Source organism: Enhydra lutris, unplaced genomic scaffold (assembly GCF_002288905.1).
Source record: "Enhydra lutris kenyoni isolate GAN:26980312 unplaced genomic scaffold, ASM228890v2 scaffoldscaffold24, whole genome shotgun sequence".
In the NCBI taxonomy this organism is placed as follows: Eukaryota; Metazoa; Chordata; class Mammalia; order Carnivora; family Mustelidae; genus Enhydra; species Enhydra lutris.
Genome location: NW_019154108.1, coordinates 7,829,188 through 7,846,341, shown reverse-complemented (window position 1 = coordinate 7,846,341; position 17,154 = coordinate 7,829,188). Strand labels below are relative to the sequence as shown.

The following is a 17,154-nucleotide window of genomic DNA, read 5'->3' as shown; positions in this document are numbered from 1 at the left end:
TGAACAGAACCTAAGGGACATGTGGAACATCATCAAATGTACCACTATGTGCATTATGGGATTCTCAGAAGGCAGAGAGAGAAGGAAAGGGGCAGGGTGATTATTTGAAGAACTAATGGCTGAAAATGACCTAAATCTGAGGGAAGACTTAGCTATATTAATACGGATGCTCAGTGAACTCCCAAGTAGGATAAACTCAGAGACTCACACCAAGACACATTATACTCAAACTGTTAGAAGCTGCAGACATAGAAGGAATCTTGAAAACAACAAGAGAAAATAACTTGTCATGTTACAAGGAATCCTCAGTAAGAGTCTCAGTGGATTTCTCAGCAGAAGTGAGCTAATTTGCCTGAAAATACAACAGCTAAGAAATGGTAGATTTGAACACAGGTCTGTCAGTGCAGGGCTCATGGGCTTAACCATTGGTTCTCAAAGTGCGGTGTCATGGACCTAAGCTTTAGTTCCACCCAGAAAAAGTCTGAGGAACACAGCAAAGCTGACTGGTTAGACATGACACTTCTATGGCCTCGCCTCAGCTGTCCTGAATCACAGACTGTGGGAATGGGATGCAGCCGTCTAGCTTTTAACTAGACCCTTAGATGACGGGTTTCTCTTAACTACCGTAGCATTTGAGATGTGCTGCTTTTAAACCCTTGAGGGCTTTTTCCTTTCCTTTTTACAAGGGAAGCCTCGTTCTATAGGACCACCATCTGTTATCTGCAATTTCTGAAAGTTAAAAAGCCCTGAACACCAAAATAAAATTTTCCTTAATAGTGTGTGGTGCCAAAATCTAATCAAACTAGCAATTAGCTACTTGGGATCTTACCCGCTTTGTGTGAATACTCATGTTCACTGTAAAGATGTGAATGGGTTTAATCGCAGAGCTTTACACTTTACCGAGGGTGTTTGATTTACAGCAAATATACTACAAGCACACATAGCTCTAGGAGGTTCACATAAAAGATGTGGATCTATCGGGTGAATAAAGATCCTGGAGAGTGATCCTGGAAGCCCGAGTTCAAACTGGTTCCAGCTCTGCCACTGGTTGGCCTGGCTACCTTGAAAAGTTACGAGATCTCCCTCTGTCTGCCTCTGGCTTCTTCCCTATGAAATGGAGGACTGAAGTTGTGAATCTCACAGTCGCTTCCATCACTAACCAACCGTGGGGGCTATCCTGAGAGAACAGATTTAAGAGGTTTTCTTGATCTTCATATTTCCTTTGCAGATTACTTTTCACTTCATGCTAAGATGCTGTCCACCTGCTTCTCTTTGTGGCACAGAAGCTACATGTTCTAACTACATCTGTTTCTGTGCATTGAAAGAAAGGAAACCTTTGCCCCCATAGAGACCCAGGCATTATTGTTTGTGTTGAGGGGAGGCGAGGAGGCAGGTGTGACAATTTTTTTTTGTTTTTTAGGCAGTGTTACTGTAACTCGCTGCATTCAGGAGGATTTTTTCCCATTACGTATGTCGGAAGAGAAGTGAAAGAATCTTGTTGGTCTCTCTGGGATGATATCCAAGAGACAGGGGCCACATATGTCTGCCCACCACTTGTAGAAGAACGAGACAGGTGCCAGAATTATGGACTGTTCACAGCATGTGTGTTGAGGGAGCACGGGACCAGTCTGAAGTCTGGCCTACAGTAGAGTCTAATACTTGACATCCTGTTACAATTCCTGCTGCTGACTTATGTCCCAGCCGCACAAGAATGCTTTTGGTTTAGATCTCCTGCTGAGGGTGACTTTTTGCTGAAAAGAAAAAAAAAAATCAATCCTATAACCAAGGAAGCTTTGGCATTTCAGTGAACACTAACAAAGCCGTTGAGTGTGCTGCTCTCTTGATTCAGATTTTAGGTGGTACCTTTTACCTCGTATTATGACAAGATGTTCTCTTTGACTTTCCCCAGGTACAATATTTTTCTATACTCTAAGAATAAGAAAAAAAAACAATAAATTATTTATTCCACTCAGACAGGACCTTGCTCAAAATATGCTTGTTGAACAATAATAAAAGCCTTGCAAATTTCCTTTTCATCCTTACACTTGACCAGAAATGACTGACTGAATTCCACTTAGAGAATTTTTCCTATGGCAGAAAAGAAAAGTGGCGGGGGGGAAGGAAAAAAAGTATTTTGTGTAAAAAAGTTTGGATTCTAGAAAAACAGTCTGCACATCCTCCATAGTCTACTTTGGGGTACATCCTCTCTTAGTTCAAGGTTCCATTTGCTAAGTGTCATCCCCTCTCATGGAAATGCCAGTGTTCCCTCGACTGCTCCTAAGTTTTTTTCTCCTTTCTATTTTTGCCTTAGGCCATAATTTTATCCCTTCTCTTCCCTTCCTGCTTCTCCCCTCCCTCCCTCTCCAACCTCACTCCTCCATATCCCAAAATACAAATGCAGAAGAGGGAACTCGGCATGTTCAAGTCTGAGAGTGGTGGACGGGGCTAACTAGGAGAGGAGGGGAACCTTTCTTTTATTTTTCTACACTGGAGTGATCAAGCTAGTACTGTTTCCCTATAGGATAAAGATTATGGATTGTGTTAAAAGGTTTTAACTACTCAAAAATGACTAATTATTACAAGTGACTCCCAATAACAGAAGTCTGGAAACATCGAGATAGTTACAATTTAGTATCTTCTTTTCTCTGCCTTTGACATTTTCAACTGGAAGGAGATTGCTTGCGTGTAGCTGTGGTTTCGTTACATCAGCAAATTATTTCTCATATTATATATAATAGCATCTACCTATAGAGCTTGTAATATTTTTAATACATTTAAGTAGTTTTCTGAGTGTAAGAATTTATAACTCAGAATCTTAACTCTGGGCCTTAAGGAGTATCTCTGGGACCCTAATTGTCTTATAGGTGAGTAAATTGTGTGCAAAGAAATAATTTGAGTAGGAAACAGACTCTGGCCTAGAACCAAGCTCCTGTGACTCCTGGTTCAGCATTTCTTTTACTAAACCCTAATGTCTCCTATGCAGATTCTAATTATGTCTTATGAATTTTTAAGCTTCCAAGATTAGAGAATTGCAAGATTGAAGTTTTTCATAGACTAGTTGTAATGAGAGCAAATATAAATTAGAAGGTGATTGGAAATGAATCAGGATCCCAAATTTATAGCTTCTTGGTTGCTACTTAAATTAAAAAGTTAATTATAATGTGAATATGAATGAAAGGTTTATTGCTCATTATTTAAAATATTTACATATTTATAAGAAACTTTATAGAAAGTGCTTCAGTGTTCATTTTTCTTGTGTCTATAATACACAGTAATTCTATCATACTTTATAATAGAGTTCATGAGCTTTTAAATACATCGAAATCCATCAAGAGTTCAAGTAGGGAAATTAGACCCTTTGGAGCACTGAACAGTCTTTTAAAGGATTGATAACAGCTGCTGGCGGAAATCAGAGCTAGCTTCGGCTAATTAATGCCGTCCGTTCAGGATTAAAAATCCATCAGTGTATTACTGGAGTCTAGACAATTACTGGTGGAGGTAATAAATATGTCTTGCTACGGAGCCCAAGGAGAACAGAGAAGCCTGGCTGGCCAGTGTTTATTGGTGTTGGCACGCATGCAGTTACCCCCACCCCGTCAGCAGCAAGGCTGGGTTTGTGCTCTTGGCCTAGCAAGCATCTGCCCACACGAGGAGGGTATGTTGAGCGGGGCAGATCTGGGTACCGGAAAGAACAAGATTTGAAACCGATTCTGCTACTGACTGGTGACGTTGGGCCTCCCACGTGATACCATTTCCCCAGGTCTCATCGTCTTCATTAAAAATGGGAATACTGATACTTGCGTCACGAGGTGGTGTGATCATGTCTGCGGGACGCCTGGCGTATGGGCATTGCGGTGAGCGGCACTCTGTAATTGTCACTGTGGTCACTTTTGCTATTTTTTACTAAACGGATGTATCGGGAAAAGAACTATTTCCCTCCTCTACCATCTCCTTTACATGCAGAACACTTCCTTTTTTTTTTTTTTTTTTTTTAAGATTTACTTACTTATTTGAGAGAGAGTATAAGCATGGGGGAGGGGCAGAGGGAGAGGGAGAGAGAGAATCCCAAGCAGACTCCCCGTTGACTGTGGAGCCCGACACGGGGCTTGCTCTCCCCACCTTAAGATCATGACCTGAGCTGAAATCAAGAGTCAGATGCTTAACTGACTGAACCGCCCAGGTGCCCCCATGCAAAACCCTTTGGATACCTCCAGTTCCCAAATGTGTGCGGGTTTTCCCCACACCAAGCAGTTTGATGTGATACCAGCTGGGTGTCCTGCAGTTTAACTCTGTTCTGGCTCTGTCTGCCTGGAGATCATATCCCAGAGGTTCGGGGTTCAGTCCCTAAAGACTGCCTGCCCGTTGGGTGCCAACCCAAGTAGTAAGTCCCCAGTTTGCCTGCAACTTCTGTCTCCAAACTGGAGGTTCCTGTGACCCCTTCCTTGAGTTCAGTTGATTTGCTAGAACAGCTCATGGAATTCAGGAAAACGCTTGCTTAGTTTACCGGTTTATTAGAGAGCACGTAGCGACAGTCCAGTGAAGAGCGGCATAGGGTGAGGTGTGGGACGATCCTGAGAACCTGCCAAGTGTCTAATCATGGCTTGGTCTTTCTGGTGACCAGCCCTTGTCCTGAAGCCACTTATTTCACAGTGGGTATAAGGTCTTCATGGGCATTTTTTCAGGAATAGTTTCAGGAATAGTTTCTCATGCTCATGGGTGTGCCCATTCCTTAAATTTCACCGTTTTCTAAATTGGACGTCCTTTGACGGAGGTCAGTTATACAGACTGGAAGTTTGTTCAGCCCCATGTGACACTGAAGGCTGCTGAGATAGTTAAACCACAGGGGGATTTGGCTTAATCCTCTGTGTACAGACCACATACCCCATTAGCACCTGGAAATTCCTTTCCAATTTCCATTTTAAATCTCTCGCCAGGAACGAATAAGCCATTGAATGAGACTTTGCCCTAAAACTGGTAATGAGAAAAGAGCACATGGTGGTGTAGCCCAGAACCCAATTCCCTTAAATTCCTCAAGTCCTCCTCTGGGAAGCTTAATGCGATTTCTCTATCAAAAATTAATGGGAAATGCCATTTCCTGACCAGGGAACAAATGTGTGGATGTCCTATAAAGAGTTTCATGGGATGAATTAAGCCTTATGTGGGCTTCCTGTTTTCAGTCTATACCTAAACAAGAAAAAAAAAAAATCTGTGCATAAATATGTGTGTATTTTAACACACTTGTATTTGCCCTGGGACATGAGTGGAGTTTTCTGTTTGTTGCATGGTGGGTGAGTTTTTTTTGGTTTGGGAACATTTTAAATGCCAATGTTGTGTGTTTCTCTTTGACTTAGAAAGGTATCTGCAGGCAGACAGGCTGGGTCATGTTCCAAATAACACTGGTCATAGACCCTGGCTTCTTTTTCCAGAGCAGTTTCCCAGTGTGGCCTCTCATCCCTGCCTCCATGAGCCAGGCAGAGCTGAAGGATGCTTCATTTGAAGCCTGGCGAATTCCTTGAATTTAGTAAGCTCGGGGGGCTGGAGTGTGGTGCGGGGTCACCACTAGATGTAGACTAAATGCCCCATTTGTTGGTGGGCTCACATCTCAGCCCCAAACTCAGACTGAACAGAAATTCCAGACACATCATGAAATCAGACCAAATCCTCATTGACAGGAATCAGCCTGGCAGGAACCCAGCCTCAGATATCCCCAGGCCCCTCTGGTAAAGCTGCTTATCCCCCCTGGTTATCTCTAGACTCCGCTGGCTCAGCGTGGTGGCCCTTCCACCTTGGGGACTTACAGTGGAACCCACGGACCCCCAGGGCCTGGGGTGCAGCCTCCCTGCGTGCAGCGAATGACCTCAGACTGCTGGGAGTTGGGCATCTTCCCAGGCAGCCCTGGGACCACGTGGTGGGTGCTGTCCTGCTTGCAAGCCCCACAGACCTGTCCGCCCTCTCTGACCATGGGGCCTCCTCTCTACCTCGGCGTGTCTCAGAGTCACTCCTCTGTGCCCTTCCACTTGGGGACGCACAGCGTCTTCTCTTGAACAGCCCAGGATTTGGGACAGCAAAATGTAGAAAGGGAACCAGCTCGTGGGCAGCCTCTGTTTTGGGCCCTGAACTGGACTTCTCTTGCCATCTTGACTTCTGCCAGGTGAGTCAGTGAAGGGTTGATGCCTTCTGCATCCCTTCCGAGTTAACCTGCATGCTTTGAAAGGTCCAGACACAGAAAGAAGGTAAGGTAACGCGTATGTGTGCAGGCAATAGCTTAGTTGCAGAAAATAACAACTGGCTATGTGTCCACCCTGGGGCAGGGAACCGGAAGACAGAGCGGGGAGCGTTTACACAGATCGTCTCTGTGTTGTTGGCATTCTCTTAACCTCTACATGTCGTGCTTTGAAACATGGGAAGAAGTGTCCTTGGATCTTACAACACTAGGTCGATTAACAGAAGTTCCCCTCCCCTTTCCCCCCAGCCTTCGCCCAGTGGTCTTCTCATCGATCTCTCCCCCCACGGCCACCCACTCCCTATGAAAGTCATTACAAAATTGTCTCATCCGCTTTAGTATCTCAACTCAGAAGAAACTTAAGTCATATTTGGACTGTGAAAGGACACATTTAGAAAAACTATTTTAAACCTCTGGAAATGGCACATATTGTGCCAGATGCTGCTGCCCGCCCTTGGTGGACTTAGAATATAGCTGGTGGAATTATCTTCGCCGAGTGGCTGTGCCCTGCGGCCCGAGGGGCCCCCTCTGGAGAGCGCACGGTCTAAGATGGCGGTCTACCAGTGGCTGACCTCCAGATGGGCTGGCTGGTTGATACTCTGCTTGCTTCTCAGACTCATTCCTTGGTTCTAGAAGCATTATCAGCTGCACACAGCCCTCCTTAACAGGAAGCTGCCGTGCTCCTCCTAGGACCCCTGACCAGGTCTGCTTTATTTAAAACTTTTCATTGTGGTATAGACTTGATCCCAAACAAGGTGTTGGGCTCCTCCATGGCCACCAGGCAGCTTCTCATTTAGCTGGTGTCAGTCTGACGTAGCCTGTGGTGGGAAAATGAGAATTTGCCAGGACCACCTGGGTGGCTCCGTTGGTTAAGCGTCTGCCTTCTACTCAGGTCATGGTTTTGGGGTCCTGGAATCAAGTCCCATGATGGGCTCCCCACTCTGTGGAAGTCTGTTTGTTCCTCTCCCTTACCCCCTGCTGGTGCTCTATGTTTCTCTCTCTCTCAAATAAACAAAACCTTAAAAAAAAAGAATTTTCAAGTAATGAGATTCATTAATCTCAAAGTCTGAGATTTGCTGAGATTCAAGATAGAGAAGAAGGAAAGGGAAAAAAAATGCATATAATCTCCCACGCATGAAAATGCACTTACCACTATCCCTTAGCAATGATACAACAAAACTTAGCAAGTTCGCAGTTATTAAATAAGATCTAGTAATATTAAGGACATGAATGGCGGGCCTATCTTTCTTGGTCCTTACTTTGAAAACAAGTACTAGAACTAATAGATAAGTCTTAAATTACTAAAAATTTCACTGCGCTTTAAGGAGACAACCTGAATTATGAAGTGAGTCAAGAACTTATTTTAGAATAAATCAAGGAATAAATCTTGAACTCTACAGAGTTGGACTAACTTCTTATATATTCTACCAAGTAGTATTTGGGGGTCCTAAGGGGAAAATTTAAAATCATAAAAAATTCTACACTTATGTGGGATTCTAAGGGGAAAATTTAAAATCATAAAAAAATTCTACACGGTGTGTTCCAATTCCAGAAAAGTTATCTTTATCCATTTTAGAAATATGTTCAACAAATTTGAAATAAAAATGATTTTCTGAGTGAGTTTGCGTTAAATAGAAAATGTGATCAGCTTTATTTTCTAGTTGGCCTCAAAGCCGTAACTGAAGTTTCATCCTGTCTGCAGCCCTGGTTGTCAGTAGGTGCCTGGATCGTATTTGTCTGAGAGGGATTGTAAGGTCAAGGCCAAGGCCAGGCCCAGGAAAGAATGTCTGGATTGATTTTCAGTGCCCATGTCAGGCACGGAGTAGGGAAGGGAAACACATATTTGTCTTGCTGGCTGTGAGCTCTGTCAGAAATAGAATCAGGGGTGGGGGTAGGGGGGTGGAGCCTGGTGGTACAATCAGTTGAACGTCTGACTCTTGGTTTCAAGTCAGGTCATGATATCAGGGTTGTGAGATCGAACCCTGTGCTGGGCTCCAGACTCAGCTTGGAGCCCACTTGAGATTCTCTCCCTTTTCCTCTCCCTCCCTCTCTGTCCTTCTCCCCACTCACACGTGTGCGTACAGACTCTCGTTTAAAATAAATTCTAAAAAACTTAAAAAAAAAAAAAAAAGAAATAGAGGGACACCTGGGTGGCTCAGTTGGTTAAGCATCTACCTTCAACTCAGGTCATGATCCCAGGGTCTGGAGATCGAGTTCCGCATTATGCTCCTTGCTCGGTGGGGAGCCTGCTTCTCTCTCTGCCTCTGTCTGCCACTCTGCCTTCTTGTGCTCTCTCTCTCTCTCTCATAAATAAATAAATAAAATCTTAAATAAAAAAAATAAAAGAAATAGAATCAGGATTCCTGAGTCAATCAGTAAAGCATTAACTAGCAACAGGGTCTCCCTCATGATCATTTTCTCAAGGTATTTTTTCTGTTGCACTTGTTCATCCTAGATTCTGACCTGTGGTCCCTCATTCCATCAAAATATCCAGAAGAATTAAATCAATAGAATTCCAACACATGTCCTGCTTCTACTTTGGGGGGGTGTCTCTGTGGGGGCTTGGTAAATAACATCCTTGTTCCTGAAGAAAGTGACAGTTCTGACAAGGAGTAGCAGGGGGAGGCTAAAAGATCTCCTTTTGGGTAAAGGCTGCAGGCTGCACTGGGAGATGTAGCTTAATATGAGATCACGTGGTCTTCCGGATTGAACCTGTTGCAGCCAGCCTTGTCCAGGGCAAGCTTGGACATGAAGGGGCTTGTCCAACAAGGCAGTGGTGTTGTGGCCAAGAATGGGATGGCTCTCTCAAGAGGAGGAGGTGAGGGATCAAGCTGAATTGTCTGTCCATCTCCTAGTCAGGTAATTCTCTCCTCCTCCCCTGGGGCAGGGCAAGAAAAGGTCTGCAGAAACTCAAAGTTGTGTCACAGCACCAACTGGAACACCCTTGAACCTGAAGATGACATCAGGAATGGGCAGAAGAATTCCCCCCAGCAGTAGCCATATTCTTATCTGCTTTGCTTTCAGCCTCTGTTCGCATCTCTCCACTCTTCTCCACCTCCAGCATTCACACCCTAGTTCAAGCCATCATCATCTGTCTCCCAGGCCCTAGACTGTTGCAGGGTCTTCTCATCTATCTCCTGCTGTGATGCTCTTCCCCATGCAGCCCTGTGGTGGTTTTTGTGGTGAAACTACAAGTGGCACGTCCAGGAAGGACTTTATGGCCTTCCCCTGAAATAGGTCCTAAAACCCTCATGCTAGTGGTGCCTTCCCTCCACTCGAGGAAAGGAGCATCCTTATCTCTCCAAAGACAAAGGGACACAGAGAGGATTCTGAATGAACAAACCTTGCTAACTTTTTCCCCAGTTTACTACACGTACTTCATATCCTTTGCCCCATCTCATTTTCCCGCAGCTTCATCAAACTCTTACTCTTCATCAAACCTGATAAAAAACTGTGAAGGTTCAACCATGTGTTTGGGTCTTCATTTCCTTATGAAGCTTCCCTTGTCATGAACATTAATAAATCTGCATGCCTTTCTCTTGTTAATCTGTCTTTTGTTAGAGACCCAGCCAAGAAGTTAGAAGAGTAGAGGAAAAAAAAATTTTCTTCTGCTGTATATTCTAACCTTGACCTACCCCTTTGACTTGTGCTCTGTCCCTCTCTACTTCACTCACTAGGTTGCATCACACTGGTCTCCTGGCTGTTCTTCCCACACTCCAACCTCATTTCTGCCTTGATTCTTCCTTGACTGTTGGTTCTTTCTGCCCTGACCACTCTGCCCCCATGTTACAGCTTCAGAAGGGTTGGTTGACAGTCTAAAGAAGCAGCCCTCCTCGTGACCTCTACCATGTGATCCTGTTCCCTTCTCTCATTTGTCCCATCTTTTCCTCTGTCTGCCTGTTCATGCATTACCTGTGACCTCCACCTACAGAATGTGCACCTCACAAGGGCAGGGCTGCATCTGGTGTGCTTACATTTCAGCACCACGGACAGAGCACATCATGACTTTGGCTCTGCCCAAATAACCTCTCAAATGGAAAAGACATACATGACCCAGAATTGCTGGACAGATTATGTCCTGAATTTTGATTCACAGATTATGACTGAGTAGGGAAAAGACTGTCTTTGTGAAAAACACTGACTTTGAGGGAATAAATCCTAACAGAAAGGGATTCCGCCAATCTCTCTACCATTTGCTGTCATGGACGTTGATGGCATCTCCTACCTCTGCCTGGTTGCTTTGCTTTGAAAGCTGGGAGAAACAGTGAAGGATAATGATGTAGTCATTTGTCTGTAGTCATACTACCCAGCCTTAATTCTGGGCTCCAACACTCACTGGCTGTGTGCCTTTGGACACATGATATAAACCTCTTGGGTGTCAGTTTCCTCATTTATAAAATGGGAATAATAACAGTACCTACTTCTGAGAATCATTGTAAACATGTATTAATATTGTCAGTAAATTTGCTGAACATAGTGCCTGACACAAAGCAAGTACATAATAAATATTCAAATACGGTAGTGATGATGGTATAGTTGTTGTTTTGATAGGTGTCTAAGGGTAATGACTGTCTTGAATGCAAGCCTGTTCTTGTTTTCCATCATCTGCTTTTCACCACATGCTAGCTCTTTGAGGACAGTGTCACGGACATTACATCACTGAACGTCCTGATTCTTTGTTCAGATCTCATATTGGTAAAATATCAAAAGGCAGGGCATTGACTTCTGCTTTCTTCTTTTTAAGAATAAAATATTAGGCTCTAGTTAACAATTGTCTTTATAAAGAATATCTTGTTACAGTTCTGCTTCTCTGAATAACAGTTATTTGTGCATACTTGTATGTAGTCAACATTTTATTTATTTATTTAGAGCAAGAAAGGGAGAGAGAGAGCACAAGAGGGGCAGGGCAGAAGAGAGGGAGAAGGAGAATTCCAGTCAGGCTGGACACCCAGCATGAAGCCCACAGAGCCTGGACACAGGACTTGACCTCACAACCCTGAGCTGAAATCAAGAGTTGGGCATTTAACCTACTGAGCCACTCAGATGCCCCAGTTTTTAGTTTATTTTTATTTATGTATAAGATAGTGTGCTAGTTTCATTCTTATGCATGTGGCTCTTCAGTTTTCCTAACACCATTTGTTGAAGAGATTTTCCCATTGGATATTTTGGCCTCCTTAGTTGAAAAATGATTGACCATAAAATTGTGGGTTTATTTTAGGTCTTTCTATTTTGTTTCATTGATCTATGGGGACTGTCTTTGTCCCAGTATCATACTGTTTTGATTACTACAGCTTTGTAGTGTAACTTGAAATCTGGGATTATGATACCCCTGGCTTTGTTCTTCTTTCTCAAGAGTGGTTTGGCTATTCAGGATCCTTTGTGGTTTCATATAAGTTTTAGCATTATTCATTCTGGTTCTGTGAAAAATGCTATTGGTATTTTTTTTTAAGATTTTATTTATTTATTTGACAGGGAGAGATCACAAGTAGGCAGAGAGGCAGGCAGAGAGAGAGGAAGGGAAGCAGGCTCCCTGCTGGGCAGAGAGCCCGACAGGGGGCTCGATCCCAGGACTCCGGGATCATGACCTGAGCCGAAGGCAGAGGCTTTAACCCACTGAGCCACCCAGGCGCCCTTGCTATTGGTATTTTGATAAGGATTACATTACATTTGTTCATTGCTTTGGGTAGTACATACTTTTTAACAACATTTTTTCTTCTAATCCATGAGCATGGAATGTCTCTTCATTTCTTTGTGTTGTCTTCAATTTCTTTCTTCATGGTTTTTGAGAGTATGGTTTTGAGAGTATAGGTCTTTCACTTTCTTGGTTATGGTATTTTATTATTTTTTGTACAATTGTAAATGGGGTTGTTCTCTTGTTTTCTCTCTGCTTCTTCATTATTAGTGTACAGAAATGCAACAGATTTCTGTACTTTGATTCTGTATCCTGCAACCTTACTGAATTCACATATCAGTTTTAGTAGTTTTTTTGATGGATTCTTTCAGGTTTTCTACATATAGCATATGTCATCTGGAAAGAGTGAAAGTTTTACTTCTTCCTTACAATTTGGGTGCTTTTATTCCTTTTTCTTGTCTAATTGCTTTGGCAAGGACTTCCAGTACTATGTTGAATAAATGAGAATGGACATCTTGTTTTCTTCCTGACATTATGCAAAAAGCTCTGTTTTTCATTACTGAGGATGATGTTTGCTGTGGGTTCTTCATATATGACATTTATTATGTTGAGATATGTTCCCTCTAAACCTCCTTTGTTGAGGGTTTTTATCATGAGTGGATGTTGTACTTTGTCAAATATTTTTCTCTGCCTATCCAAATGATCATATTGTTTTTCCCCTTTCTTTTATTGATGTGGTGTATCACATCAATTGGTACAACCACACTTGTACCCTGGGAAAAAATCCCGCTTGATCATGGTGAATTTTTTTTTTAATGTATTGTTGGATTTGGTTTGCTAATATTTTGTTGAGGATTTGAATCTATGTTCATCAGAGATATTAATCTATAGTTCTCCATTTTTGTGGTGTCTTTATCTGGTTTTGGTATCAGCGTAATGCTTGTCTCATAGAATGAATTTGGAAGTTTTCCTTCCTCCTCTACTTTTTGAATAGTTTGAGAAGAATAAGTAACTCTTCTTTAAATGTTTGGTAGGATTCACCTCTGAAGCTCTCTCATCCTGGATGTTGGTTTGTTGGGAATTTTTTTATTACTGATTTAATATCATTTCAGGTAAGTGGTCTGTTCAAATTTTTTATTTCCTTATGATTCAGTTTTGGAAGGTTATATGTTTTTAGAAATTTATCCATTTGTTCTATATTGTCCAATTTGGGGGGCATATAATATTCTCTTATAATTTTTTGTGTTCTTTGGTGTTGGTTGTTTCTACTTATTCATTTCTGATTTTGTTTATTTGAGTTCTCTCTCTCTCTCTCTCTCTCATTTTTGAAGAGTCTGGTTGGCAGTTTACCAATTACGTTGTTCTTTTCAAAAAACCAGCTTCTGTTTTCACTGATCTATTCTATTGTTTTTGTAATTTCTGTTTCATTTATTTCTGCTCTAATCTTTATTACGTGCACCGCCCCCCCGCCCCCGTCTGCCGGTTTGGAGTTTTGTTTGTTCTTCTTCTTGCTCCTTTAGGTATAAGGTTAGGTTGTTTGAGATTTGTCTTGCTTCTTGAGGTAGGCCTGCATTACTATAAACTTCCCTTTTAGGAGTACTTTTGCTATATCTCAAAGGTTTTGGGCCATTGTGTTTTTATTTTCATTTTCTCCATCTTTTTTTTTTACTTCTTTGATTTCTTGGTTGACCCATTCATTGTTTAGTAATATGTTATTTAACCTCCATGTGTTTGTGTTCTTCCCAGATTTTTTCTTGTGGTTGATTTCAGGTTTTATAGTGTTATGGTTAGAAAAGGTACATGGTACGACTTCAGTCTTTCTGAATTTGTGGAGACTTGTTTTGTGGCCTAACATGTGCTCTGTCTTGTGGAATGTTCCATGTGTATTTTAAAAGAATGTGTTATTCTGTTGTTTTAGGATGGAATGTCCCAAATGTATCTGTTAAATCCATCTGGTCCAATGTGTCATTCAAAGCCACTCTTTCCTTGCTGATGTTCTGGTAGGATGATCTGTCTACTGATGTATGTGGGGTTTTAAAGTCCCCTACTATTATTGTATCACTGTTGATTACTCTCTTTATGGTTGTTATTAACAGCTTTGTGTATTTGGATGCTCCCATGTTGAGTACATAAATGCTTAAAATTGTTGTCTTCTTAGATGATTCCTTTTACTGTTACATAGAGTCCTTCTTTGTCTCTTGTTACAGTCTTTGCTTTAGGGGCGCCTGGGTGGCTCCGTGGGTTAAAGCCTCTGCTTTCGTCTCAGGTCATGATCCCAGGGTCCTGGGATCGAACCCCACATCGGGCTCTCTGCTCAGCGGGGAGCCTGCTTCCCTTCCTCTCTCTCTCTGCCTGCCTCTCTGCCTACTTGTGATCTCTGTCAAATAAATTTAAAAAAAAATTTAAAGTCTACTTTGTCCTCTATTAGTTTTGCCACCCTTACATTCTTTTGACATCTGTTTGCACGATAAATGATTCTCCATCCCTTCACTTTCAGTCTGCATGTGTCTGTGCGTGCAGCATATAGCTCTTGTAGCCAGCATATAAATGGGTCTTGTTTTTTAAATCCATTCTGTTATCCGAAGTCTTTTGACTGGAGCTTTTAGTACATTTACATTTAAAGTAAGTATTGGTAGGTGCATACTTATTGCCATTTTGTTGCTTGTTTTATGATTGTTTTTGTAGTTCTTCCCTATACCTTTCTTCTCTTGCTCTCTTCTGTCACCACAAGTGAACTGTCTTTAGTGTTATACTTGGATTTCTTTCTCATTAATTTTTACATATCTATTACTGATTTTTGATTTGTTGTTACCATCTTCTGTATATAGGAGTCTATAGTAAGGTGATGGTCATTTAAGTTTGACCCCATTCTTTACTCCTCTCCTCCCCATGTTTTAAGAATATTGTATCATAATTTCTATACTTTTAGTTTGCGAGTTCCTTGACTGATTTTTATAGATACACTTATTTTTACTACTTTTTTATTTCCTGCTGTTCTTCCTCTTACTTATAGTTTTTTCTTTCCTCTCAGGGAGTCCCCTGTAACATTTCATGTAGGGCTGGTTTCATGGTCATGAATTCCTTTAACTTTTGTTTTTCTGGTAAACTCTAGCTCTGCTTCTGTTCTGAATGACAGCCTTGCTAGATAGAATATTTTTGACTACAGACTTTTTTCCTCTCAGCACTTTGAATATATCATGCCACTCTCTCCTTGCCTGCAGAGTTTCTGCTGAAAAATCAACTGATAATCTTATGGGGTTTCCCTTGTATGTAAGTTTTCTTTTCTCTTGCTGCTTTTAAAATTCTCTGTCACTACTTTTTGCTATTTTAATTACTACGCGTCTTGGTGTGGACTTCCTTTGATTTTATTGGGGAATCTCTGTGCCACTTAGGTCTGGATTTCTGTTTCCTTCCATAGATTCAGACAAATTTCCAGCTATTATTTTTTCAACTAAATGTTCTCTCTCTTCTCCTTCTGGGATCCTTAGAATGAGAATTTATTATGCTTGATGGTGTTGCTGAGTTTCCTATATCTGTTCCCATTTTGCATAGTTTTTTTCTCTCTTCTCCATTACTCTGTCCTCCAGGTCGTTGATCCTTTCTTCTGCTTCCTCTAGTTTACTATCTATTCCATCAAGTGTATTTTTAATTTCATTTATTGAGTTTTTAATTTCCGATTGATTCTGTTTTCTGTCTTTTGTTAAGGGTCTCACTCATATCATCCACTCTTCTCAAACCTTGTAAGTATCTTTATGAAAATTACTTTAAATTGTCTATCAGGCAGATGACTTATTCTGTTTTGTTTAGTTCTTTTGCTGTAGTTTTGTCCTGATCTTTCAAGTGGGACGTATTCCTCTGTCTCCTCATTTTGTCGAACTCTCTGTGTCTGTTTCTCTTTGTTAGGAAATTCAGCTATATCTCCTGCTCTTGAAAGTAGTGGCTTTATGAAGAAGGGGTCCTGTCATTCCATTCAGTGCAATGTCCCCTGTTCACCAGAATCTGATGCTTCATGGGTGTCTCCTATGAGTGTTACATGCACCCTACCCTTGAGGCTGAGCTGCTTTTTTCTTCAATCCCGTTGTCTGCAATGGCCCTCTCTGCCTTTTGTGGGCAGGGTTTGTTCCCTGTGGCCTTAGTGGGCCAGTCAGGGGTCCCTTGGGCTCAAGTTGAGTCAGATCAGACATTCGCCAGAGATCGAGTAGCCCTGAACTACAGGGCACTTTCCTTGTGTTGTCCCCTAAGAAGTTTTTGTTGGAGGGCCACAGTGTGACTGATGTGTGTGGCTCTCTTTCCCCATCCCCAGGGAAGGAGTCACTTTAGAATGGTGCTAGCCCCAGTGGGGGCTGCTTGCACACTACCAGACTTGTGGGACCACCTTAGATAGGCTCTGGCCAAGAGCATATTGGATGGGGAGGATCCACAAGGTGCATGGGTTGGGAGGTGCCGTGTTAGCAGATTTTGCTCTGGTTCCCTGGGGGAGGGGATCTGCAGTGCTGGGCAGGCCTGTCTGGATGGGGTGGAGCTGCCAAATCTTGGGGGTTGGGACATAGTGTAAGCAAGTTAGGTATCGAGCATGGGGGCTGTGCTGGTTCCTGCAGGTGACTGTGTGTTTATACCATGTGGGGGAGGCAGATACATGGTGTCTGCCAGGCCCTTTGTTCCTGGAGAGGTCTCCCAAGGATCCTGTCTCTCCAGCACATACTTTGAGATTAATAAACAAATCTCCCTCCCATATACCCCATGTGTTTTTCAAACCATTGCTTCTCTGTGGGGCTGGGGTTTTTTGGCTGTCTCTTTAAGGGTGGGGACTCAGCTTCCTCTCATCCTCCTGGCTCTCCCCAAACCAAGCCAGCTGGATTATTAAAGTTCCAGGTTTGAAGACCTGGTGGTTGTAGGAACTCAAGGAATTCAGCTCCTCTGATTTCCATAACCAAATGTTTATAAGGATTTGTCTTCCCCTGCAGGCTCCCTGATCGAGGGTCTGTTGCTCACCCCCTCTGCACCTGCAGGTCCCTCCCTCCCACAGATGGTCCTGCTGTCCGTTTAGCTCCCCACTGTGTCTCTGTCCTTCTTACCCTCTTCCATGTGGCCTCTTCTCGCCTTTAGTTGTGGAATTCATTCTGGCAGTCTTCGGCTTGTTTTCTGGGTTATTTACACTGATAGGAGTGGTATCTTGTATTCACGGGACAAGGTGAGCTTAGGGTCCTCCTGCTCCATCATCTTCCCCAAAAGTCCTCTCGCTTTCTTTTTTTACCTTCATCCTTCTTGTGCTTCTTTCTTCCTTTATTCTTTTTTCCTT

At 42.5% G+C, this 17,154-nt stretch overlaps 1 protein-coding gene across 1 annotated transcript in view; it reads left to right on the top strand.

Moving 5' to 3' along the window:
• LOC111150878 (phospholipase D family member 5) overlaps positions 1-17,154 on the top strand; it is a 378,454-nt gene that overhangs the window by 169,370 nt on the left and 191,930 nt on the right. The gene's annotated exons all lie outside the window — the stretch shown is intronic.